The 26,598-nt window shown below is 36.8% G+C and overlaps 1 protein-coding gene and 1 long non-coding RNA gene across 5 annotated transcripts in view; both read left to right on the top strand.

Moving 5' to 3' along the window:
* LOC307005444 overlaps positions 1 to 8,854 on the top strand; it is a 29,746-nt gene extending 20,892 nt beyond the window's left edge. The window contains exons 2-7 of the long non-coding RNA XR_013799277.1: positions 3,758 to 3,797; positions 5,907 to 5,988; positions 7,396 to 7,463; positions 7,799 to 7,855; positions 7,949 to 8,289; positions 8,604 to 8,854. This is a non-coding gene — a long non-coding RNA (uncharacterized lncRNA). The remainder of the gene's footprint in view (positions 1 to 3,757; positions 3,798 to 5,906; positions 5,989 to 7,395; positions 7,464 to 7,798; positions 7,856 to 7,948; positions 8,290 to 8,603) is intronic.
* A 13,540-nt stretch (positions 8,855 to 22,394) lies between these two features.
* The window catches only part of zfpm2a (zinc finger protein, FOG family member 2a), a 184,789-nt gene continuing 180,585 nt past the window's right edge, over positions 22,395 to 26,598 (top strand). The window contains exons 1-4 of one of the 4 annotated variants that reach the window (XM_079625625.1): positions 22,395 to 22,830; positions 23,006 to 23,075; positions 24,111 to 24,264; positions 24,735 to 24,797. The gene's annotated coding sequence lies outside the window, so the exon portion shown is untranslated. Of the gene's footprint in view, positions 22,831 to 23,005; positions 23,076 to 24,110; positions 24,798 to 26,598 lie in introns of all 4 variants that reach the window. The other 3 variants (XM_079625627.1, XM_079625626.1, XM_079625623.1) reach the window with 3 other exon arrangements.

The raw sequence follows: 26,598 nt of genomic DNA, 5'->3' as shown, positions 1-26,598 counted from the left end.
CTGCTGTCAGTGCCATCATATGATGGCCGAGGGTCAAAGGAATGCCTGAAATATTTTCTGAGATTGGACAGCGTGTTATTTTTAGAGTTGTGGAATGAGAGGGGAAAAAGTTGAGAGCTTTACAAGTAGGTCAGCTGCAACATTGCTTCATATCGCTTTCAGTATTATTACTGTCCTGCAGCCCAACTTTTAATCCAGCTTGAGCTGCACCAATTGCACTTTCACGGACATCTTTTATTGTTGTCAAAACTGCTTACAGAACCAAAACTGAGCTTCGCCAAATACCTGAAAGACTTTCAGAAGGGAACGATGACGGCCAATGATGGTCAGATTTGTTGTGCAGATTTGGTCGTCGGTGTTGGGGGACATTCGTTTTTAGAGTAACGTGTTATTTTATTGTCAGTTGGTTTCCTTCTACAACTGTACAGTAGAACTATGTTTGGCTTTCAGATTTTTTTTTCACAGTTTTTTTTTTTTTACATTTCATAATGGTATTTTTTCCTCTGTAGTCAAGTGTTTGCCCCCCTTGCATGTGATCACTACTCCTCCTTTATCTTTTTTGTCTTGTGCTGGTTTGCTTGTAGCTCTATGCATAATTAACTACATTTTGGAGAAGTTTACAGTCTAACTGTAAATACAATCCTGCATACATGTGTATATATACCACAATGTACTAAAATGAGGGCACTAATTAATGCCATGGGAACGAATCCTTATATTCATGGCCACAAGTAAAACAAGGGAACGAATTTGTAAATCGCGGCTATGTTTTAATATATTCTCATATTATGTGCGGGTCCCCATATCAAATAAAACTGTAACTTTTTGTAGCCTATTTACTCCCAAATTACTTGAAAAAAGTCACCTGTGTTGGCAAGGACCGAAACATCTAAATCATTCACAATACGCCATGAGAACGATAATGTTTTGAGTTGTTGATGTTTTATGCTCTAAAAAGTATTGCGTTTATTTATTTTGTTTCAGTTAACGGGGCGAAACTGTCATTTTGAATCTGATCTTCAGGATCCGTTTGAGCTGCGGTGTCTCTCCGAGCGCAGAAACGCGCCAGGTGTCCCGGCAATTAGCTGCTGTGAGATTGATGAGATCTGGCTGGGCTGATGGAATCACTCTTATTACATTACATCTGGACCGATGTCCATTTATTTATGAAGCACTGGAGGAGCAGGTGACTGCGCCGTGATGGAAATGATGAGGTTTATAGTAGCGTGGCCCTCGTTTGAACTGTGACAGGTAAACAAACTAATTGATTTTAGAGGCCCCAAGGAAACAGGAGCTGCCACATTTCCCACTTTTCTGTTTGCCGAACAGACGAAGCTGTCATCCGCAGCGGCGAGAACACGTCAAACGCGGAGCCGGTAATTTGTGCTGATGAATGACAAGCTGAGACTCTTGTTAGGTAGATGGCTCGCTCATTAGAAAACACATTTTCAGATGTCAGTGTGCTCCCGTCTTTCCGTTTTCCTTCGTTCTCTGGATGGAGGAAAGGAGGAAATAAGCGCAGTGTGAATATTGCAGTGTCATAGAATCAAGCAGAAGGAACTCAAAACCTCAATTGACATGTCTGGTGTATCCGAGCGTGTTTTGAACACTGACAGCCATCTGCGAGGGGTTCCTTTCACTCCTGCTAATGAGCGGCGTGTCACCGCGGCCCGATCTCCTCTGGACCGTCCCGGGAGATGCGTTACAGCTGTCGGGACTCACGGCTCCATCCTGCGGTTTGCAGCGAAGAGCCTCAAACGACATCGACTTCCGCCGTGAGAGGAAACACAAAGGCTCCGCTGACTCGCTTTCATGTGCGCGTGAAGGGTTTGTCAGAATGAGTTGAAATGTAAACTAGCGCGTTGAATGCTGCTCCTGAACCTGCCGTTGCGTTTAAGTTCTGTGAGCACTAATGCAGTTTAGAAGTCTTCTGGAACACGGGTTGAATTATTAATACACCTTCTGTGTGTTTGTTGCTAAAGTCGCATATAATGAAGTCAAATTGTCTACTGACCATTACAAATTGTCACTGGACAGTTTGCCTTCATTATATGTGAAGTTGGGTGTTAAATGTTTACACAAAATGAATTTACTGGGCTAAATATACAAGAAGAACTGCAAGGAATTGTGGGGGAGACCAGGGCTACTTGTCATACAGTGATTTCACTAAAATGTTTTGAGTCCTCTCACACGCATGTTTTGTTTAGGATTGGATGTGTTATAATGGTTTGCAAACCACTTAAATTCTAAGTTTTGTACATTTTGTCTTCTAAACTACAATTACAATATCATCATATTTTTGTAATGCCTGTGATTCTCACAACTGTTTTCTCAGGACTGAGATGTTGGGGCAAATTGTGACATGTATATTACGTAAATCTGCAGTTTATTTATTATAATATGTTTGGCCAAAATGATAGATCGATGTTTATATGTATTTGGCCATGTATTGCACGTTTTTGCTGTTTAATGAAAAGTTTTGTTTCATAATTAATTTCCTGAATCAATTACATTTAACTATAATAGTAGGAAATGTAATGTCAAGGGTTTGTGAGATCCATCCATCCATCCATCCATCCATCCATCCATCCATCCATCCATCCATCCATCCATCCATCCTACTTACTTACTTACTTACTTAAAGCAAGGATGCATTAAATCAAAAGTGACAGTAAAGAATAATTTCTTAAAAAATCATATATATATATATATATATATATATATATATATATATATATATATATGCAGAGGGTAGATGCAAATGCGTATTGCACAACTTAAGTGGAATGTTAGTTTTAAAAGAACTGAATAACAAGAACAAACAAAAAATGTATTTCAACCTTTAATTCTGGAACAGGAGTATAGGAAGAGGAATAAAAAGAAGTAAAATTATCTATGGAACTATAGAAGAAAATGGCCAATTGGAAATAAAGTCAAATGTTCTCTCATTTCACTCCGTAAATCCCAAGACAACAAATTTCATCCATGAGACGGCAAAGTAAACTGAACGAGCTGGATGATAATTTCCCATAGCTGGGGATCATTTCACTGAAATACACATTTCTGATGATACCAGAAGAGAAGAAAAACACACATTTGACTCTCTTTAATTATAGTCCATATCAACTGGTTTGCAAGGCTTTTTTATATTAAAAGGAAAAGATCTTTGTTTCTCCTTCCAATTGAGCGCTACTGTCAAGGATTTACTGCGTTTCAATCTAATCTCAAAATCGGAATATTCACAAAGCACAGCGATATCTCCCTGAAGCAGCCAGCCGTTCATTTAGAAATTTGTGTAATTTACTATCACATAGCAGGCTGAAAACCCCTTTCCTGTGTGAGAGAAAGAGGCCGAATCAGTAAGAAGCACAGAGAATAATTTATCACGGGATGAGTGTCATTTGAACCTGCGATTCAATTAAACTGTATGTTTAATTTTGCCTCAAGATCAAGAGTTAAAAAGCTTATTAAAGTGGCTCTCTTGATGCCGAATCTATCTGTTATCAGCATGTCGAGGAAATTCGAGAGGCTCTCTGGTGAGCATCTCTATCTATGACACACTGTCAGTATTGTTGAGGGGGTTGTGCCGTCGATGACATTATTCACTGCATCATAGGACAGGTGGGTATGAACAGGGAATATTATAACAATAATAACCACCCCCGTGTTCATAACAATAATAATAACAAGCGTAATGGTTTTTAAAGAAGCCACAGGACTCTTTGTAAGCAGCATTATCGTTGTCTTTCCCACACAGAAACACAAGACGTCAACGGTGCTTAACAACCTTCACCTTTGTAAGTATTAAATTGTTAAATGATGATTTAATTATGATCTCATGGGCTTAGGCTAACAATGTCCTCAGCCTCTTGTTTTTGCGATGTGTTAAATCTGCTGCAATATCTGTATGGTTTTGCATTGAAGTTACAGATAAACAAAATATCACTGCATTTGATTGCAAAATATCGAAGAATATAAAGAAATATAGCATAAAGTCAAGCAAAATGATGTTCATCAATTTCAATGAAAATAGTAAATGATGTTTGTGCTGTTGTTTTCTAACCAGAAATGATTAAATTTCACAAGAGTCATACCATAAGGACCTGGCTTTTGCTGTTTAAAAAACTTTTACAAAAGACTATCGCTCTTAAAAAAAGGGTTCTATATAGAACCTTAAAAGAACACTCCACTTTTTTGGGAAATAGGCTCATTTTCCAACTCCCCTAGAGTTAAACAGTTGAGTTTTACCGTTTTCGAATCCATTCAGCCGATCTCCGTGTCTGGTGGTAGCACTTTTAGCATAGCTTAGCATAGATCATTAAATCTGATTAGACCGTTAGCATCTCTCTCAAAAAAATGACCAAAGAGTTTTGATATTTTTCCTATTTAAAACTTGACTCTTCTGTACTTACATCGTGTACTAAGACCGACAGAAAATGAAACGTTGCAATTTTCTATGCCAATATGACTGTAGGAACTATACTCCCATTCCTGCGTAATAATCAAGGAACTGTGCTCCCGTACCAGCAGGCGCAATGATATTACGCAGCGCCTGAAAATAGTCCCCAGCTAGGAAACTTCCAACGTGACCGGCACTAAGTTTGTAATATCATTGCACCTGCTGGTACGGCAGCACAGTTCCTTGATTATTACGCAGGAATGAGAGTATAGTTACACGATGTAACTACAGATTTTAAATAGGAAAAATATCGAAACTCTTTGGTCATTTTTTTGAGAGAGATGATAACGGTCTAATCAGATTCAATGATCTATGCTAAGCTATGCTAAAATTGCTACCGCCAGACCCAGAGATCGGCTGAATGGATTCGAAAACGGTAAAACTCAACTGTTTAACTCTAGGGAAGTTGGAAAATTAGCTTATTTCCAAAGAAAGTGGAGTTTAAAGAGTTCTATCAGGCGTTTCATATAGAACCTTTTAGGAGTTCACATCATCAGGCTCAAATTGTGAAAGAATGGTTGGGAGGAGCATGAAGAATCATTTTCAAATTGTCTCCTCTGAGTCCAGACATTAAATTCATTGAGTCTTTGGGATGTGCTGGAGGAGACTTTACAGAGTGCTGGACTCTTGCATTGTCAATACAAGATCTTGAACAAAATTGAGGTCTTGATGGAAATAAATGTGGTGTTTTTGGTCAAGATCTCATATTGACAATGCAAGAGTACAACATATGTTAGAAATATAATAATCACAGCAATAATGATCCAGCCAAAGACTCTTAAGTTTGGCCAATTTAAATCCAAACAGTGACTTTTATTCGGTATTTTACAACCATCAAATGGGGACATGAAAATGTATTGCCCAAAAGCACGTTTGAAATGTAGACTGAAAGTATTGTGACTCTTTGTGGATGTCAAACGTTAGTGGAACATGTTCATTAGTTAATGTGATTAACTACACTTGTGGTTCCTCTGCTAGGAAACCTACGTGAAATAACGTCATACAGCCCCCATTCAAACACTATGAAATGTGACTTAATTGTCCAAATGCATTTCGGGGGTGCTGTATTATTATTATCCTTATGATTATAATAAGGACTGCTTGTAAATGAAATGAACAGTACTTCACTTGCAGTGATCTGTGTGGCTGTCTTTGTCAGTGATTCTGAACTTGAGTTGGATGGACCGTGGCGCTCTGATCGTGGCCTGATAACCAAAACGGATCAATATGTGTGTTGTAAAGGTTAAATGACGCTCTGTAGTGTGTTGTCATGGTGCAGCGTGAGTCAGGATGAATGATAAGAGCAGCTCGAAACTACAAGCCACTAACATGACCAGAAATCATGTTATGAGTTAATCTGAAGAGAGATGCAGGCTTTAAAATCTCTGCTTGTTGAAATGAGAAATGTGTGTTGAAATTTCCCTCGTGCGCTATGGTGTTTTTGCAGCATTCCCAGGCTGCGTGTTGCTGACGGCGCTCCTGATGCCGCTGTGTTCTTCTCCAGGAGGATTAGACACTTCCTGAATTACGTAAGTGAGCTAATGAGCTGCACACACTCCCACACACACACACACACACACGCTCATGCACACTCCAGTCCCTGTAGGGACCTCAGACAGACAGTCTATCCTCTCTCCCCCGGGCTTCTCACTGCATGTTATATACACCAGAGAGAGAGAGAGAGAGAGAGAGAGAGAGACAGAGGAATACATGAACTGAATCGTGTATTCAAGGACACAGAGACAATGTAAAAATGTTTGTGACTATCACTGTTTATCTATTATTCTGATTTGAAAAGTTTACTACCATGCTATTCGTACTCTTCCTGCAGTATTGTGTGTGTGTGTGTGTGTGTGTGTGTGTGTGTGTGTGTGTGTGTGTGTGTGTGTGTGTGTGTGTGTGTGTGTGTGTGTGTGTGTGTGTGTGTGTGTGTGTGTGTGTGTGTGTGTGTGAGATATATATATGTATATATAGGCTAAGTATATAGAACTTAAAAGTCATATTTTCAACAAACCGGGTAATCTACATGAACAAATTTTGTAGATTTCTTTCTATTTTTCTTTCTTTCTTGTTTTTCTATCTAGCTCATGGGATTTGTCTTTTTTATTTCTTTAAAAAAGGAACCGTATATATAAAAACGCATGTTTAAATAAGGCATATGTTGATATAGATTAATATTAATATCTGATAACTTGCGGAAGGTCACCAGTGACCAACCGTTTTAGTTTACTATGTTTTCTATGTCATTTACAGAATAGATTATAGCAATGTATACTTATTAAATTTTGACAATATACAAATAAATCAAAAGATCTATAACATGACCACAAGTCGACTTGCGTTGGCCGTCTGCCAGAAGCTAGTTATTTTAGTTGATAAAGTTTTAAATATTTTTCTTACACGAATGCATCGCTTCACTTCAGAATGCCTTTATTAACCCACCAGAGCCGTTTCGGGCACTTTAATCATGAATAGATGCACTTTGATGGACTTCCAAAGACATACACCCATTCACCCCCAAGCTTGGAAGAGCCAGGACATTTTTTTTATATAACTCTGATTGTCTTCGTCTGAAAGAAGAATGTCCTATACACCTAGGATGACTTCAGGGTGAGTAAATGATGGGCTAATTTTCTTTTTTGCGTGAACTATTCCTTTAAGTAAAGCGGAGTAAACTTGTCTACATCCAAAAATTTAATTATGACGAATACTGTATCAATTTGCTTGTAAAATATATATATATATTTTTATTTCACACACCCAAATCTGTTATTACAGCATTGTAGTGACGTTCATGTCTGCTCATCTTGTTAATATGATCATTCTGACATGACTTGAAGACAGTAAATGACAACATTATGGGTATGTGGTGTCTTTTTTCAAGGTTCAAGGTTTTCAGCGCTGTTATTAATTAATTTGTCTGATTCATTCCACAGATGTTGTCAGTCTTGAGGAGGATTGTTTGCATCTGAATACTCTCATGATCAGGCTGAACAGTAAGATGGTGAGTATTATTGCCTTTATTCAGATAATGGCACAAAAGGACAAAACGGTCGTCCTTGGATCTACCCTTTCACAAAAAAAAAAAAAAAATCAACTATTGTGAGCGTTTCAATTGCAGAAACATGATGTATTGTTTTCATGGCAGCAATGAGCTTAGTAATTGTAATGAGTACATATTAATTCCCCATTGAATGTCAAATATTTAGATTTACCCATTAATTAAAATGTGTACTTGAATGCTTATCTTCTTTGTTATATTACCTCTACTGTGAACAATTAGGATTTTTTTAAAGACACTCGCTTCCATAAGCTAATTGTTTTCTCTTTTTTTCTCAGCGAGACTTTATCAGAACTGGCCACTAATTAACAGAAATCGCAGTAACTATTGCATAGGTAGCTTGTTAATTAATGGTCTAAGATGCAATTAAATTACAGATGCACGTCCTAATTTACTAACCAACTTCTCTTAATCCTGTGTAATTTCAGAGGGATCTTGTTAAATCGAAAAGCGGAGTGATCAGGGTGGCAAAGTGCTAATTAAGCTCTAAATGGGGGGGCTGCATCAACAGAGCATGGGGATGATCCTTCGCTGTCTGTTTACATCGCTGCAGTGCATTCTGGGAGGTCACCCCACAACCTGGGGCAGGCGTACTGTTTTACTGCTCTGGGAAAAAAAGCGTGTAAGACAGATAAAAAACAGCACATCTAAATCCCTTCAGCTCTGTGTTTACAGACACAGATGACTTTATCTACTCTAATGTCATCAACATTTAGAGCAGGAAACTTTATTTCCAAGAACTGAAGGATTTCCACACAATACGCGACCGGTGAGTAATTTGTTACTGCAACAGAAGCACAATTTGTCTGTTAAACGGTGGGAAGGTGCACTTTAAGTGCACTTTATTTTACAGTATGTGCACTTACATGTACTTACAGTGTACTTACCTATAAAGTATATATAAGGTAACTACATGGGCTAAGGTTTGGTTATGGGGTGGTTCAGACTTAGTACCAAGTTATTGCACAGTTGTATTTACGATAATAAGTACTTAGTATGTACATGGGGAACAGGACTGTAAAATAAAGTGCGATCAGCTCTTCGCTTTAGTCGTCGCTTTAATGTCTCATTTGTTTCTTAAAGGCAGAAATGATTAATTGAAGAGAATGGAGACTTGTTTAAGGCTCTCATTTTTTGGACGAGAAAAAAAGAGTTTCAAAAGAGATCTCAATTTTGTCTCAAACTGTGCTCAGATTTGACTAGATGCCAAAGTCTGCTTCCAAAGGTGAGAAATCTCACTACGAACTCATCATTTATCAACAAATCCTTAGTTAAGCTTCTTTCTCAGAAATTTTCTTGTGAGACATCTAAAAAATGTCTCAACCTGTGCTCAAATTTATATCAGTGATCCATGAATAAACTCAAAACTTTTCTCAACTGATTGTTAATTTGTTGTTAACTTTTCTAGATTTTTCTCCTGAGAAAAAGACTTCATGTCATTACTTTAGTGTTTTGAAGAGATCCCAACATCATCATCGTTTTCCAAGATACCGAAGCGTAAATTCGTAGTTTTGTCATCTATTCACAAACATTTCTCATCAAATAATCACTTACAGTATGTCAACAATCGACTAATTTGTGTCCATTTTTATGTCTCCAAAGGAATTTTAGGAAAAACATCCCATTGACACTTAAATTCAACATAATGGGGTGAAGCATTAATCAAATTCAGTCGAGACTACAGACGTTTCTTACCACGGGGTATTAAATGAAAAATAAGGTATTGCGGTAAAACAACTTTGCAACTCTGTCACTGCGAGTCAGATATTTTACATTTGTCTCATGCTTGTTGACCGCAATTTCCATCATTTTTAAGTGTCTCCTGTGAGGAAAACGTAGCCCCCGTCATATACGGTTAAGATGCCTTCCTCTGGGCTTTAGGGAATCAGACAGACAACATGGCTGCCTCTGATTAAGAGTGTAAGAAATCCTGTTACACACTTGCAGCTGAACGCCTGAGAATATCACCACTCTCATTATTGGGCTGGGATTTAGAGAAGGGCTTGTAGCGTTCCTCATTGGGAAAATGTCTACAAACATCTTTTCATCCTTTTTCCTCTATATTTTACTCCCTCAGTCAATTTAGTTTCATCAGTCTTGTAAAACAATAAGTAGTCATGTTTCTTTTCTGCATGCTGTCTTATGGTCAAGGTGACTCTTTGCTAATGCGTTTAATAACAGAATGGTGTAGCGGGAAATGCTTACAGCTCTCTGTAGCGCTCTGCTTCCACGGCAAGATCTTTTAGTTTTCCTACATGTTGCATCATAAAGAACAGACAAAAGGAAAGTTGCATGGTCAGTAAAAGATACACAAAGTTAGTCGATATACTATTAGAGTTTGTTATATAATTTTTTTATCTTTGTTTTGCAGCCTGAGAGATCAGACAATACTTGGAGAATAATTGAATGTAACAAAGAGCAGGCAATGCTGTTAATATTGTGCAGTACTGAGATGAAAGTTGATTTCTGCTTTATGTTCCCGGCTCCTAAACAATTCTATGAGTGATTCTTTTAACGTCATTTAATAAAATAAAAAATATTTTAAAAATAATCAATAAATTAATTTTTGAATTTAAAATATTTGTCAAAACATGTTATTGCTTAAGATAACGTAATTAAAATGTATTAAAAAATTTTATTAAAGTTTTTTTTATTACAACTTAGCCAAAACTCAGCCTTGACATTTTCGTGATGTCAAATTGTCATATGAACAAACAATCAGAAACATTTAGATTTCTGATATCAATTTCATATTGAAGTCTTAATACACAAATCAATAAATCATACTTTCGAGACATATGAGAGTTTGTAAGGAGCCCCTAAAAGGACATGGTGAAGAAACTAAAATATGAGATGGGAGGAAACATAATTTGGCAATCATTTTTCGCATTCCCCCAAGAAACTGTGTTCTCTCGCAAATGTTTTGTTCTCCCGAGAAACTTTGCGTTCGCTCACAAAATGTTTGTTCCCCCGAGAAACTTTGCTTTTACTCGCAAAGAAAGAACACAAAACTTTTGCGAGTGAACCCAAACGTTTTTGCGAGGGAATGCAAAGGTTTTGTGAGCGAATGCAAAGTTTCTCAAGGGAACGCAAAAAATTTGTGAGAGAATGCAAAATGATTTCCCCTACCATCTCAAATTTTTTTCCACCACCATGTCCCCTAAAGGCTAGTTCACACTACAGGATTTTAAAACGTCGGGCTGAACTGTGCGGTTCACACTACATGACTTGCTCTCTGTGAAATCAGGAGTGTTCAAGATGTTGAGCTGTTCACACCACACGACACAACGTGATTGATCCGCAACAGGAGGTAACGCACTACACGAGGTGACAACAACTGTCAGCCAACGATTCTATCTTGTCTACAAACCGCGTTTTGTCACGAAAAATCACGCGATAAAACGAACCGGAAATGACGCGAAACAGCACGCGCGCCACATTTTCCCGGTGACCTCAACCCATGCCTTGCTCTGATTGGCTGTAGCTCCTGACTTACATGTGGTTGAGTCGTGCGACAGCTCCGGATATCTAGCATGCTAGATATTTTTCTGGGCACGGCGACGCGTCTGCGAGGCGTCTACGAGCGTCTTTGATGCGTTGTTGGCTCTTTCATACTAACAGATTGGCGAGCGTTCATCGGCCGCTAATCCCCTGCGATAACACCCCGACCTGTCGGCGAGCTCAATGATTTACAAATCGGGCTTAAATCAGGCTTAAAATCCTGTAGTGTGAACTTGGCTTTAGGGGCTCTTTAAGTTTGAGAGTTTTAATAAAAATTTTAAAAAATAATCACAAGTCGCTATTTTATCACGAACATGTTCATCTGTTTGCTGTCGTATGCAATGCAACCAAAATGCACACTTTTGACGTTGGAAGTATACAGACATTCATTTGAGAACCGTTAACCGAACGTCAGGTAAATCATTCAGTTCTAGTATTTTTCTAAAGACGAACCGGCTCCATTGGTGTGTTGTGCATTTATTGTGTGGGTTCAAACTTATTTTTTTTACAATTTCATGAAATGCTCTTTAAAGGATTAAAGTCCACCGAGTTTGAGAACGTGCCTGGAACATAGAGACTTTGCTCTGTAATTACAGTCGTGCCTGAACCAGCAATTTGTTCCTTGACACAAAAGCATAAAAGTCTTTCCTAAATGGCGACGCATATCAACTTTTGGAGACTATTTTGATCCCGCTAGAATTCCTATCAATAACACGTCCCCGATCAGCCAGTGAACTGCAAAACACAGTCAAGGCGGCAATTAGCGCAAATTAACAGACATTTTCAAAACCGTCTTTGCTCAGAAAATGGCCGCTTTGTAGTTCAAAAACATCCCAGTCTGGCCCTCGTGTGGGAGTTCTTCCAGCAATTGCTTAAATCCTAAAATAAGTACTGCAATCTCCAGGCACAGACACACTGTAATGCTTTAAAAACAATTTAGAAACTGTCATCGTTGTAATTACAGTAACTAATTACCGTCCTCGGCAAACAAATAGCTTAACATAATACGGCGGCCCAATCAATTTTGAAGAAATGCAAATTCCGAGCGCGAAAGGGGGGCATTTTGGCAAACCTGAAAAGGAATTCCGGAAATAATGCACTTTGTTTTATCCACACATAATTCCCAGGGAATATCATATCATAAATATTTGCATTCAGTTCTTATCAGGACATTTGCATTTGCCTCTTATCAGCCGGCAAACCAGGCACCGGCAGATAGCGAGAGCGGCTTCCACGCCATACACACATTTCTAATGAGACACGTCCCAGGCTGATATCATATTTTGGCTAGAACTTTATCGCCAAAACGAGGAGGTCATTTTCTCCTAGAGTTGGCTCATCTTGGAGCTGTCTTTGAGTTGTTGCTTTTTTCTCTCATTTGATGTGATTCAACTCAGATTCATTTTTTAAAAGCCCACAAAAAAAGGATTATTCCTTTTCTTCTCGCAGCCGCAACTGCCTGCTATCAGTGGCACGTATGCTAGCAGTGATTATCACCACGTCACAAAATATTTCAGTTTTATCAGTGTATTATTTTATTTGCCACTGCATCATCCCTTGAAAGATGGTGGGAGGAAGAGAGGGAGGAAGAGAGACGGGCGAAGCTCATCTGCATGAACCGTCGTCCTCGAAGCACAAACAGACAGCGCAGCCGTGCCCATCTTCTTCAATTACTACACGTATGCAACAGTTAGAGGGGAAAAAAATGGAAATAATTGTTTGATAACGTTTTCAAAAAGGCATTCCACAATAACAATTTCATGGCGCATTGCAGAGTGTAATTATAAATCAGGCGTTTTTCTCGGACAGCCAGAAAAACACTGGAGGTCAAGTGAAGTGTCCTAGTCAAATGCTGGTCTCATTAGCACAATCTGCTATTATCTGCTAATTATTTCTCTGTTGCTCCAAACCGCTGTGCTGGGCGCTGGGCATCCGTCTACCCACGCGCCTCTCAAATCAGTCACCTCTCCAGAGCGGGTGCTTGTGCAAATGCGTTCCTTTGCATAAATTACAAAAATGATTCAACGAAATGTTACGTTTTCTTTTGATGTAACCATAATCAAGAAAAAAAAAAACACAAATATATGTTGACTCTCACTGTTTTCCTACTTATTTTCTTGGTGTCTGTTCTTATCGCTTTTCTACAATTAAACGCATTGCTACGCTGAAAAAAGAAACAGGAGTAAACAAGAAATGCTGAATTATAAAATCCATATGCATCCCACTAGAATATTTAAAGAATCTGGTTCAAAAGCAAATTTATCTTGAAGTACTCTACCTTTCAAAAGTTTGGGCTCAGTACGTTTTTTTAAAGAAATGATTTTATTCAGCAAGAATGCATTTATTTGAGCAAAAGTGACAAAGACATTCATAATGTTTCAAAATAATTTGATTTAATTCGAATCAGCATATTAGAATGCTTTGTAAAGGATCATGTGACACTGAAGACTGGAGTAATGATGCTGAAAATTCAGCTTAGTCAGCACAGGAATATATTACATTTTACATTATATTAAAATAGAAAACAGTATTATAAATTGTAATAATATTTCATAATATTACTGTTTTAACTATTATTTTTTTTATCAAAAAGATGCAGCCTGAGTGAGCAAAGAGACTTCTTTCAAAAATATAACAAAATAATGACTGACGTAAACTTGTAAACACTAGGACATTTTCTATTATTTTATAATTCCTGGTGGAGATTTTGATTCTTAGTGATTTGAATACTTTTAATTGATTTTATTCGCTTAAAAGGTTTGTTCATTGATTAGTTGTTACATCATTGCACCAGTAAATCTGCATATTTATTATGTGTGTTGTGAGTGATCATTGAATAACGCATGAAACTGATTCGTTCAACAAATAGTCATTCCTGATTCAAACTTGCTTATAGATGTCCCAGCATATTTAACTGGGGGATGAAAGGACATTGTAACATGACACACAAATCAGCTTGAAATCTATGGGAATGTGTAATGTGCAGAAGCAAACATTTAGGTCAATGCTACAACATCAATGCTAACGCAATCTCTGTTTACTGCTATCTCTGCTCTGGGCTCTTTCTGATTCTGAAAGAACACAGATACAGAGGAATGAACTGATATGTGTATCTCGAGCAGACCAATCTCTCATTTTTGGAGCATATTAAACGTTTTGCTCACCCTGTCTGCTAACGCTAGTAGTGGCTAAGTTATCTCACCTTTGTTATTGTCTTGAAATCTTATCAACATCTTTGTTTAAACAGAGAGGCCAACACATTCCTGCTCTGTTTCTGCTGTTTTCCCTTTTGAGCTCCTCCAAAATGTTGGTTTGGTACTAGAAAAACTGGACTGGTCATTGTGATGACAGGTGTTTTAATTAATCATTCAAGTGAGTCATTATTTGGTGGAATGTGTGTTTCTCAGAAGAAAGGAAGTCATGTGGGTCTGGAACAACATGTTGGTGAGTAAATGATTTCAACATTATCACGATTATACTGTGTATATATATTAATTAATTAATTCATTCTTATATCTATAATATATTATTATTATTATTGTTGTCATTATTATTGTTATTGTTGATATTTCACAAGTGAATGAAAAAAAAAAATACACACACTGATAAAATCAGTGTACTAACACTCTGAAATTTTGTAAAGCCAGCTTATCAGAAAGTAGCTTGTGATTTTAGCCAGCTTTTGACATTTTTTTGTAATATGCATCAGATGGTTTGCAGGCAGCCTGTAAGCATTCCGTCTGAGAATAATGGTGATGGAGATCTGTGAGATAACCCTTCCAACAGAACATCTTCTTTAATGGATTGAGCTGACAATGACTCTATCAAAGCAGCTGATGACATTTAAGTTGTAGTGGATTTTAGGGATAAACGTTCTCTTCTCTCACGTCTCACAGGTGGAGGAGCAAAGACTCAGACTGACTGGAGGAACCAAGACACCTACTGTACACGGATACACAGACATGTGGACAGAAGGCAGGTAGAAACGTCACCGCATGCACCGTTTAAACTTTAACACTTACAGGTTTTAAAATGAATGTTGAATTAGAATGTTATTAGGTGCTCGAGTGATGCAAATGTAAAAGTAAGAACAAAAGTACCATGTTGAAAAATTTTCAGTACTTTCGGTTAAAATGGTTTTCGACTGGTATTCGTACTATTTTATTTATTTTATTTATTTTATATGTCAGCCAAAATTGGATATTTAATTGTGGATGCTCATTTGTCCTATATTTCAATTAGATTACCCTTACTACTAACAAACTCTTAAAAACACTTATTTAATACTGTAAAAAATCACACACTGTACATTATATTGTTGTGATGCCTAAATGTACTTGTAGTACTGAAAATGGTTGATTTTAGTGTTTTTATTTTTATTTTTATATAGACAAAGATTTTATTTACTTATTTATTTTCTCAGTTATCAGCCACAATCAAAAGTTTGTAATATTGGTGCATCACTGTAAATGACATAATACAACATAGATTATAATGTGGAATCATTATTTGTCATCACAAAAGGCTCACTTTTTATTTTGTTATTTACTTTGACCTGAGAAAAAATGTCTCTCAGCCTCCCTCTCTCTCTCTCTCTCATCTCTCTCTCTCTCTCATCTCTCTCTCTCTCTCTCTCTCTCTCTCTCTCTCTCTCTCTCTCTCTCTCTCTCTCTCTCTCTCTCTCTCTCTCTCTTCTCTCTCTCACTCTCTCCTCTCTCTCTCTCTCTCTCTCTCTCTCTCTCACACACACAAACACACTAAAAATGGCCTGTTTGAGGTTTGGAAATGGCGTACGAGGGAGGACAGGACAGGGTTGGGTGGAGTCGTGCCGATTAAGTGATTGGAAGCATTCGGATCGCTGAAGTGCTTTTCTTCAATCCTCCAGATAACATCGTCCCTGCGCTCTTTATCTCTCTTCTTGAACTTCTTTTAAAACATCCCCTCCCTCACTCCTCTCTTCATAACATACTGTCCGCTTCTTCTGGCGTCCACTTTCATTACCGAGACTTATCTCATTCACCCTTCCGCTGTCACTCCTGTTATTGTGTGGCAGAGATTTTTTAGATTAGACTCTTCACACCAAGGAGTTAAATATTTATTTATAAGTGAGGTAAATGAATTAGATTGTCATTGAGAGATGAAGGGGCTCATGTGTTTGTGCACGTGGTTGGTCAATGTGTGCTCTGATTGGTAGAGAAAAGTGCATTTTAAGTCAAGTGAAGCTTTGTGGCCTTATTAGACCTGACTGGCCCCTGATTCATGGGATTTAAAGCGAAAAGCAACGGCATTGGGAGTCAGAAATCAGAAGCATGCTCTCCAATCAGTCCCATCGCTTGCCTAAATCAAATTCTTTAAGGGGAGGACCGAGATAAATCCTCTTCAGACAGGTCTGTAATTTATAATGAGAGTCATTGTGTGACGATCATGTGGTGATTATTAATAATATTCATGCCATCAGTTCATTCTGTGATTTTCAATTCTAAAAACATAGGCATACATATGTTTTTTAATAATAAAAAAAGCCTATTAAAGGAATAGTTCACTTAAAAATAAAAATTCTGTCATCATTTACTCACCCTCAAGTTGTTTCAAATCTGTATGAATTTTTTTCTTCTGTTGAACACAAAAGAAGTCATTTCGAATAATGTCAGTAACCAAGTTGATGGACCCTAGTGACTTCCATAGTATTTTTTTTCTACTATGGTAGTCAATGGGCTCCATCGACTGTCTGGTTACTGACATTCTTCAAAATATCTTCCTTTGTGTTCAGCAGAAGAAAGAAATTCACACAGGGTTGAAACAACTTGAGGGTGAGTAAAGGATGACAGAATTTTCATTTTTAAGTGAACTATCCCTTTAAGAGGCTCAACGGCACAATATTTGAACAAATGCGTCAGAATAAATTAAATCCCATTGCAGATACCAGATGTATTGTTTCTATGTAAAACTGATTTGTTTTCTTTATTTTGCAAAAAGCACAACATTTTGTTTTTGTTGCGCATGTACACAAATAAAAGTAGACGCTTAACAATTTCGAATAATCTGTATGACCAAAATCAACGGAGTCTCTTTCGCACTGATAAGAAAAAAAGTAAGGTGGTTGCGCCGGCGCGACATTGACCCCAGGGGGTTCATTTCTAAATTGCGCCATAAGCGGTAGACCAATCACAACAGACTGTGCCATCTAACCAATGAGAGCAGAGTAGGCTCTCTGAAAGGAGGGGTTTAGAGAGACTGAATCCTTAATCGAACCATTTTAGACACTGTGATAAAAAAAAGTGATGCTGCAATGTATATTATGAGAAAATTTTCTCATAATATATATATATATATATATATATTTTTTTTTTACCTCTGATGCATGTAAACGAGTGCTATTTAAATGAAACATGTGTAATTGCATATGTGCAAGTATTTCCACTACATTTTCAGTGCTTATTACATATATTTTACTTTTAATAAGGAATTCCAGAAGCTTTAAATGACTTTAGTGTGAAGCTGGATCTTATTAATATACTGCTTTGTACTGTTGTTCCTCAAAATTTAAGTTTGTACTGAATTTTCTCACAATATCTACAGAGTAGTACACTGTGTTGAATCGAAAGTTGTGGTAAACACATTGAATTAAATATGAAATTTTGAAATGGTAAGAAATAGTGTTTCCTTGTAAAGCTTACTCCAGTATACTCCATTATATTTACAACTTTGACAATGTAGGGTCCGTTTATTAGTGAACAAATCTATTTGTGTCTGGTTTCACAGACAAGTCTTATATCTAGTCCCAGAGTGCATATTTGAGCTATCTTAACTGAAAGTAACTTGCTCCGACGTATCTTAAAATATGTCAGTGCCATTGTTTTGTCTATATGCACACCATTAATGTTTTTTTTTCTAAGGCACGTTTAAAAAAAATCTGTCCTAATTTAACTCAGGTCTAATCCTGGCTTAATCTAAACCCTGTCTGTGAAACTGGCCAATTGACTTTTTGGTGAACAGGTTAAAAAAATTTGAGTCACTGGGTTAAATCAAGTTACTAAAATGAACTCTCATTCACACACGCCAAAGAATAAAGTGTTTTTGATCTGATAAAGTCTTTCCCGTAGTCTCTGTGCATGATGTAATTTCATCATTCAGCACACAGGTTAAGAGAGGTAAGAACATTAACAGGTTTTTTTTTTTTTTTTTTTTTTATGTGCACATATTCACACAAAGCACATTTCCCTGCTGTTTTAATAACTCATCTAAGACCTGTGATCTAATCGGCATGTACAGCAAGTAATTAAAGTTGAAATTAATTACAGTCTGTGCTGATATTCTAATCAAACAGCTTTGGAGTATTTCGTAGCAGAAAGTTGATATTTTGTCATCCGTGTTTTATCTCCAGTGGCGGCGCGCGATCGTCTGTACTTGCAGATTATTCCTTGCCAGAAAAAGCTCAGGAAACGACAGATAAAGAGGGAGAGAACTTGCACGTTTCTCTTTTTTTCTACTTCCCGCTCTGACCTCTTGACAGTTCTCATCCCTCGTTCCGCTCCTCCGTCTCTCCCTCTTTCTCTTAACATTCCTTTATCATGACAGTGTTTGGAGAGAGATATGGCCAAGGCTTTGTGGCTCTGTTTGATGGAAATTAGACAATCGTTCATTAGTGAGTTAGATAAAGTCTCTCCCTTCCTCCCACCCGGCTGACAGTTGTCTCCTCGGGGAGCTCATTTCACACCGAGAGCTTGCGATGGTGGAAGTGACTCCGACTCGCTCGGGTCCCATCTGAGTTTGTCTCCGCAGACAGTGCCACTGGAAATGTCAGCAGGAGCAGAGAGGAGCCGTGTTGAGGCGCTCACTCTAACAAGCTGAAGGCTTCTTCCCACGGGTCCCGTGTGTATGCAGAACCGCTCTTATTTCTGCGGATTGTCTCCAGTCTGGCTCGTCACACAGAGGTTGCTCTTATAGAGGAGACTTGTATGAGTTCTGCGGCACTAGCGTCAGTTGCAAAAAATATGACTGTTTTCGAACTGATTTTGCAAACACTCCATAGATAGTGCCAATCAAACACACACACTATAGATCGGTCAAAGGTTTGGGGTTGGTAAGATTTATTTATATTTTTGAAAGAAGTCTCTTATGCTCACAAAGGCTGCATTTATGTGATCAAAATTCTATTTAAATATATTTTGCAATGGAATTTATTCCTGTGATGCAAAGCTGAATTTTCAGCATCATTACTCCAGTCTTCAGTGTCACATGATCCTTCAGAAATCATTCTAATATGCTGATTTTCTGCTCAAGAAACATTTATTATTATCAATGTTAAAAAAAATTGTGCTGTTTTATTTTTGTGGAGACGCCGATGCATTGTTTTTCAGGATTATTTGATCAATCTTTTTAAGACATTTACAGTAACATTTTTAAATGTCTTTAACTTTTGCAACTTAATTCATCCTTGTGGAATAAAATAATTAATTTGTTTCTTTTAACAACAGAAAAGACCCTGCCGAACTGTAATATAATTGTAATATATTCCTGTGAGGAAGGGATTTGAAAAAGTATTTACAATGCAGATGCAACATGACTTAAGCAAGTATATATTATTCTTACATATAATATTAATATCTCTTCCTCATCGCTCATGTGCTGAAATGTCTTATATTATATGTATTTATTTTATGTTTTATTAAATATTATATATATATTTAGTGCCAAAGTCAAAGCAATTATTCTGCCAGTATTTGACTGTTTTAAGATTACCTTGGACATTTGGCAAGAGTAAAAAAACTTTTTGAAGTCACAAAATTGTATTATGCATACAGTACATCAACATATATCTACCACTCTGGTCTCTAAATATCGGCTGTTGCTAAACTCAAATTGGCTATAACATGAATGTGGATAGCACAGATCAGATAATTTGGTCCTTTTTTAAGTTTGTTGAAATTACTTAATTTTGAAAATCATAATTTTTACCATCTTGACAAACAGACATTGTTGAGATTTGTCTCTAAAAGGAGACACATGTGAGATTAGGAGTCTTTTTCTCCTGAGAACAATCTCAAAAGGCGAAGACATTCAGGAGCTGTTCATTTAATCTCATTTTTTCTTTGAGAAACAACTGAGATATTAAAGAGATCTCATCTGTGATTTGTTTTTTTGCGCTACACAATTTTGCTGTGCGTCCAAGTGGGATTATGATCGGCTCTGGGCATTATTTAAATCAGTTTACATTAAATGAAATGAGTTTTTTTTCAATCAGGTTTATTGACATACTGAAGGAGAAACTGCAAAGACATGAACGAGTTAAAGGGATAGTTCACTTTAAAATGAAAATTCTGTCATCATTTAGTCACCCTCAAGTTGTTTCAAACCTGTATGAATTTCTTTCTTCTGCTGAACACAAAGGAAGATATTTTGAAGAATGTCAGTAACCAAACAGTTAACTGGTCCCATTGACTTTCATAGTAGGAAAAAAAAATAGTATGGAAGTCAATGGGACCAGTTAACTGTTTGGTTACTGACATTCTTCAAAATATCTTCCTTTGTGTACAGTAGAAGAAAGAAATTCATACAGGTTTGAAACAACTTGAGGGTGAGTAAATGATGACAGAATTTTCATTTTAAAGTGAACTATCCCTTTAAGTGGGCTTTGTATCATTATCAAGGAAAATGCTTACAGGAAGTATTCTTGTAGCATGCCATGTATTCATTTAAAATGTTCCTAATGATGAAGAGTAGTGACTTTTGAAATGATTAGCCAAAACTCAAGTCGGATGTAAACAGTGTTTGAGTCGAAAACAAAGTAGAAGAAATTTTTGACAAAGAGTTTCTTTCATGGTTTTCAAGGCGATTCTGATGTGCAGAAGATCAACCGTTTGAGGAAGCGTGTGGAATGGGGTCTACACCAGGGTCAGATGAACACATAATCACAAGCAACTCAACGCTAGGCAGACCTGCCAGAGGCTTCTGTTCTGGCCTGCAACAACTTTTCCTGCATTAAAACAGGTCCGATAGAACTTTCCAAAGCTTTCTGATGGCGTTCAGCATTCGCCTCGGGGAAAATAACAAGCTGGTTGCTCAGCTCACTTTGTGTTATGACCCACTGGATGAGGGTAAATCAATAAAGACTTACCAGGAGGAAAAGTTATCATTTTAAATAAAAATAAAACGTGTTTTACATTTGTAATATGACATTTCTCATGATGAGTCAAATAAGATATTCAACAAGAAAAATTTAGGGTGAAAATTAATTTTATCTAAAGTAGGTGAAAATGTGGGTGTAAGAATAAGAGGGATTGATGATGTAGGAAAAGTATTTTCAGAGGAAGAGCAACTTAGAAGATTTCGACAAGATGTATTTCTTTAGAATAATGTGTACCAATTATTTGTGGACAAAAAAAAGCCTTAAAAGCATGATCAGATACATATTTAAAATATATTGGGGAAGGGTTTCTGCAAAACTAGTGGCACCAAATGAACCCATAAAAAATGATGAATGTTTGTAAACAAATGACCAAGGTTGGAATGGCTTTTCAGGGAATACGTAAGTTAATTTAGTTCAGTTTAATAGTTAAATTTGGGTCTATTCATCACACAAAACTATTGTATGAAGACTTCATAAGATGTGGAATAAATCAAATGAAAAATGTCCAATCTTTTTTAAATGTACAATATATATATATATATATATATATATATATATATATATATATATATATATATATATACCCATCAACAAGATTAATATTTTTGAAGAAATTAGTGCTTCTAAACAGCAAGGATGTATTACATTTATAAAAAGTGATATTAAACATATTTATAATGTTACAAAAGATTTATTTTTCAAATTATGTAATTTTTTTCTTTCTATTAATAAAATAATCCTGAAAAAAAATTATCGGCGTTTCCCCAGAAATAAAACAGCACAATTGTTTTTAACATTGATAATAATAAGAAATGTTTCTTGAGCAGCGTCCCAGACAGCAATGTGGTGTTGGCCCAGATCTGGCCCACATCTGGCAGACCGGATCTGAGCCGACACTTTTTTGCTGTCTGGGGTAGCAGATCTATTCCGCCAAGACAAAACATATAAACATTGTCAAATCCATTGCCAAACACTCCAAGATATGTCATGACACACAAAAAAAAAAAATCTATTTTTAAATTGTAATTTGTAATAATGTTTCACAATATTTCTGTTTTTAGTGGCATTTTTAAATCAAATAAATGCAGCCTTGGTGAGCATTAGAGACTTCTTTCAAAAATCTTACTGACCCAAAACGTTTGAAAGGTATACCTCAGTAACAAAACTTTCTGAACTTAGGTGTGTTTTCTTCTTCTTCTTCAGACATCAAATAATGATTTTGCTCTTGATGGTTCTAGGTGGGTCCAGGTGTATCAGTCGCCCTCATCCTCCACCCCCCTCCCCAGGCAGGGACCGTTGCCCCCTTGTAGTGCCTGAACCTCAGCTGAGTCGGGTGGCAGCCTCCCATTTGTTAAATGCTACGAGGTGACTGGAGCTTCTCTGCCCGTTGCTGAGAGGACAGATGGAGAGGCCACGGAACGTTCTGGAGAGCCGATGGTAATTACGAGCCAGCAGCAGAGCCGGTGGCTTCCGCAGGGAACAGTCCTGAGCGGAGCCGCTCGAGTGGCGTGGGGGTTATTTGCCCTTTGGCTGCTCAGCATGCTGTTGCTCTACGCGGTGAGCTCGTGTTGGGACCGCCGTTGCTGCACTTTTCTCCGTCTTCACATCAATGAGTGTCTGAGAACATGGTGACAATTACGTTGAGCTTTTGTCATTCACTGGGAAAGATTAACTCTTTAGGTGTGTTTCCAGTTCTATATATAAATGCAGTCCATTCATTTTTCAATAGAAACTGATGGAAGTTGCAGACACAACTTGTATATATGTCTAAAAAAGCATTTTATGGAATAGTTCACCAAAAACCATTTGCCATTTACTCATGCCATTTCAAACCTGTGTGACTTTTTCCTCTTAGAACACAAAAGGAGAATTTTTGAAGAATCTTCAGGCAGCTTTTTGATCACGTCTGAAAGAAGATAATTACTGTAAGTCTTCTTCATACAACATGTCTCATTTCATATTCTCTTCACTGACACTTGTCTCCTTGGTAACCAAGTACACTTACTGCTGAAAAAAAAGAGTGACAAAATTATTGTTTGTGAACATCACACCTGAGGAACATTTGCTAGACATTTATATAGATATCATAAATATTGAAATGGATTATTTTTATTTCACTCTTTGATTAGATCATCATAGTTTAAAACATGTATTATATATATGTGTGTATATGTGTTTTGTAATGGATTTTTTTTATAGTTTAAGATTGAATTTCTGGGGCTTAAAAAATTAATATATAATAATCGTTCAATAATATTTCTTGTACTTGGATGATATATTTCATAATTGTTTACAACTGCAGACTTTTCATATTTCTGCCTAAAAAATTGAATTGGATATAATAATCGTTCAATAATATTTCTTGTACTTGGATGTTATATTTCATACTGTAATTGTTATTACTTTTCTTATTTGACAACTGCAGACTTTTCATATTTATGACTATACCTCAAAATTACCAGTATTTCTCACAATTGCAATTTTGTATCACAACAATAATCATTATAAAAAATATATAATATAAAACTAATTTGAAATGTTGCAGGACAAATGAATGAAGGTATATGAAGTTTGCATGCCTTGCAAACTTTTTAGCATTGATGTATAGATGTTTATGTATCCATTTTACTTTTTCCCTTGCCCCTTACATTCACTCTTAAACTATAAAAAGCCATTGTAAAAATATAAATTAATAAATGTCTAAAACTGATGATCTGAACGAAGAAAAAAAAATTTATTTCAATATTTATTGTGTAAAAATTATTTAAATGATTTTTATGACTTTACCCTAGTTGTTGCATCCTAGTTAATTTTGTAGTTACTGTTCTTGGTTACCATAGAGACACAACTGTATTAATGTGACCTTCATGTAACAAAAGGGGAAAAATGTAATCTGTTAGTTTCAATAAAAATCAAACCTTGATACAAAAGGTGCATGAAACACCCTTGTCTCTTTTCAGATCTGACCAGTCATCTGCACATCTGAAATGCTTGCCGTCTGCAGATGATTAATTACTTTGTCACCCATCAGTCTCACAGAAAATGAGGAGAGAGGAGGAAAAGGGAGGAGTATCGGAGAAAACGAGCGAGCTCAGCTTTGCAGGATGCTGAAATGTAGCTCTGCAATCCCCATAGGGCTCATATTAATGAGGGTGCAGGGGAAGTTAACAACTCGCATTAAGCACTAATGCATTCTTTAATTAATTAAGTGCTCATTTATAAATATCCAACACATCCTGTACACGTTCAATCTGACTTAACAATAACATATTAACGATTCCTGTTCCAGGCATAACATATTTAAATGTCACTGATACTCCAACGGCTAGATAAACATACTCCGAAACTCCATTAACAGCATTAGGTGATGTCTGGAGCAGCACGTATTCCCCTGCAATTCAGTCATAATTACAAATTAATTTCACGTTTAATGTATGAACACAGCCATGGTGAAATTTAGTTAATTAGTTGATTAAAATGCATAGTTCAAAGTAAAAGCTGAGCAATTTTGGTCCATTTAGTGTAATCATTTTGTAGTTATTGGACAGTTTTAACTCTCTTTCTTTTCATTATTTTTTTTACAGCATGTTCTTAGACCAGGATGATGACACATCCAGCGTTGGCATACCGGAGCTGCCAGTGTAAATGTAAGCAGCCCAACACACACACACACACACACACACACACGTTGGTGCAACTACATTATGAGGACTCTCCATAGGCGTAATGTTTTTTAAACTGTACAAACTGTATATTCTATCCCCTTACACTGGCCCTATCCCTAAACCTACCTATCACAGGAAATATTCTGTATTTTTACATTTTTAATAAAACATTGTTTTTTGTTTTTTTAAGCTATTTGAATTACGAGGACTCGTGTAATGTCCTCATAAACCACGTTTAAGTTGTAATACCAGTGTAATACACATGTTATTATACAAATTTGTGTCCTCATAAATCACATAAACACACACACACACACACACACACAAAGCTGGTGTCACAGTGCTTTGAGAAGTGCTTTAATCTGGTGTGTGTTAGGAAAGTACAGAGGAAGGAGATATCTAATGAAACTCACATAAAAATATTCTGGGGTTTTAGGGGGAAAATATGCGATGGGCTCCATAAGAAGGATAAGATATATAGACATGTTTAAACATATAATCTCTGGCTTAAATTCAAAACAATCACTTTATGCTCATCCGACAAGTCTGTTTTAAGAGAGGCAGGAATACATCTTTCACACAGCTCTATTGTAGCTTAATACTGGGACAAAGAAGCATATACAAGTATCTGAGAAGAAATTGGCAGAATGTTAAAAATAAAAATAAAATAAAAAAAACCCTCAGGATGTCAACAATTCCGACACTGGAAAATAAAAGCAGCCGTGTTAATAAAACGCTTCGTTTCCAGACAAACTGCTTAACGGGCGTCTCTCAGAGTCGGTTTCTACATGTTTGAAATCAATCCGAATATTTACGCCCGTGGAAGCAGGCAATCTGTGGAGCGCCACACACCTCCTCACTGGAGAGGAACTTCACTTTTGGCACGGTGTGTTTCAGTATTTCATGGAGCTGCACCTCCTTTTTCCCTGCAGGCGTCGTCGCAATGTTCCAGCCGAACGTGTGTGCGCTGAACAAAAGCATAAGTTGTTTACGTCAGGGTAATTGGTCATGGACGGGTCATTACCTGCAGCAAGAAAACTGAAGGAGAGAAAAGTGTAAAACAAAAATACTGATCAGGTAATATATGAACAAACAGATATTAATACATATGTTTGTTCGTAAATATCTGTTTCATATATTTCATATATCTGTTTGTTTATTTGATTCACTGAAAACAACTAATATATAAAAACACATACACGTATTAGTGGGAAGTGATGTCCGGCCTAGGAAAATTGACATTTTCACCCTCAAATTATTAATCTTTTTGTAAGCATATTGCGTAGTTGTGCTTGGAGTCAGTTGTTTTATTTGTGAAAACGCAATGAAATTGTATGACAGCTCGGCCAAAAACGATGTCCGCACAAAGAAATGATGAACACGAGAAAAAAAACCCGAAAGAGAACCAGAGAAATATTAATAGCTGATTATGTTGTAGTCAATGTGTGAGTTTTTTTTAATGCGTAGTAAAATAAAACCTGCAGCTGTAGTTTACCTCCTTTTTTTGCCAAAACATTTTGCCTTCACCAAGTTTAGTGTTTTGTTCTTCTCTCATAATCAAAATATTTTCCTCATATTTTGATGGTTTAGTTATAGGGGTCATTAAAAACAAATCCCCAAACCGATCACTTAAAAGGAGGACAAAAAAAAAGTAGTTTATCATATGGATTCAGAAGACTTGGAATATATGGATTAGTTTTGTGTGAGGATCAAACCAAAATTTAAGCCATTTCTCACTGATAATCTTCACCTCTCAAATCAAATCTTGTTTGACTTCAGGTCA

This window comes from Phoxinus phoxinus (genome assembly GCF_949152265.1).
Source record: "Phoxinus phoxinus genome assembly, chromosome: 10".
Classification (NCBI taxonomy): domain Eukaryota; kingdom Metazoa; phylum Chordata; class Actinopteri; order Cypriniformes; family Leuciscidae; genus Phoxinus; species Phoxinus phoxinus.
The sequence above is the reverse complement of the archived record's forward strand: the minus strand, read 5'-3'. Positions and strand labels throughout refer to the sequence as shown.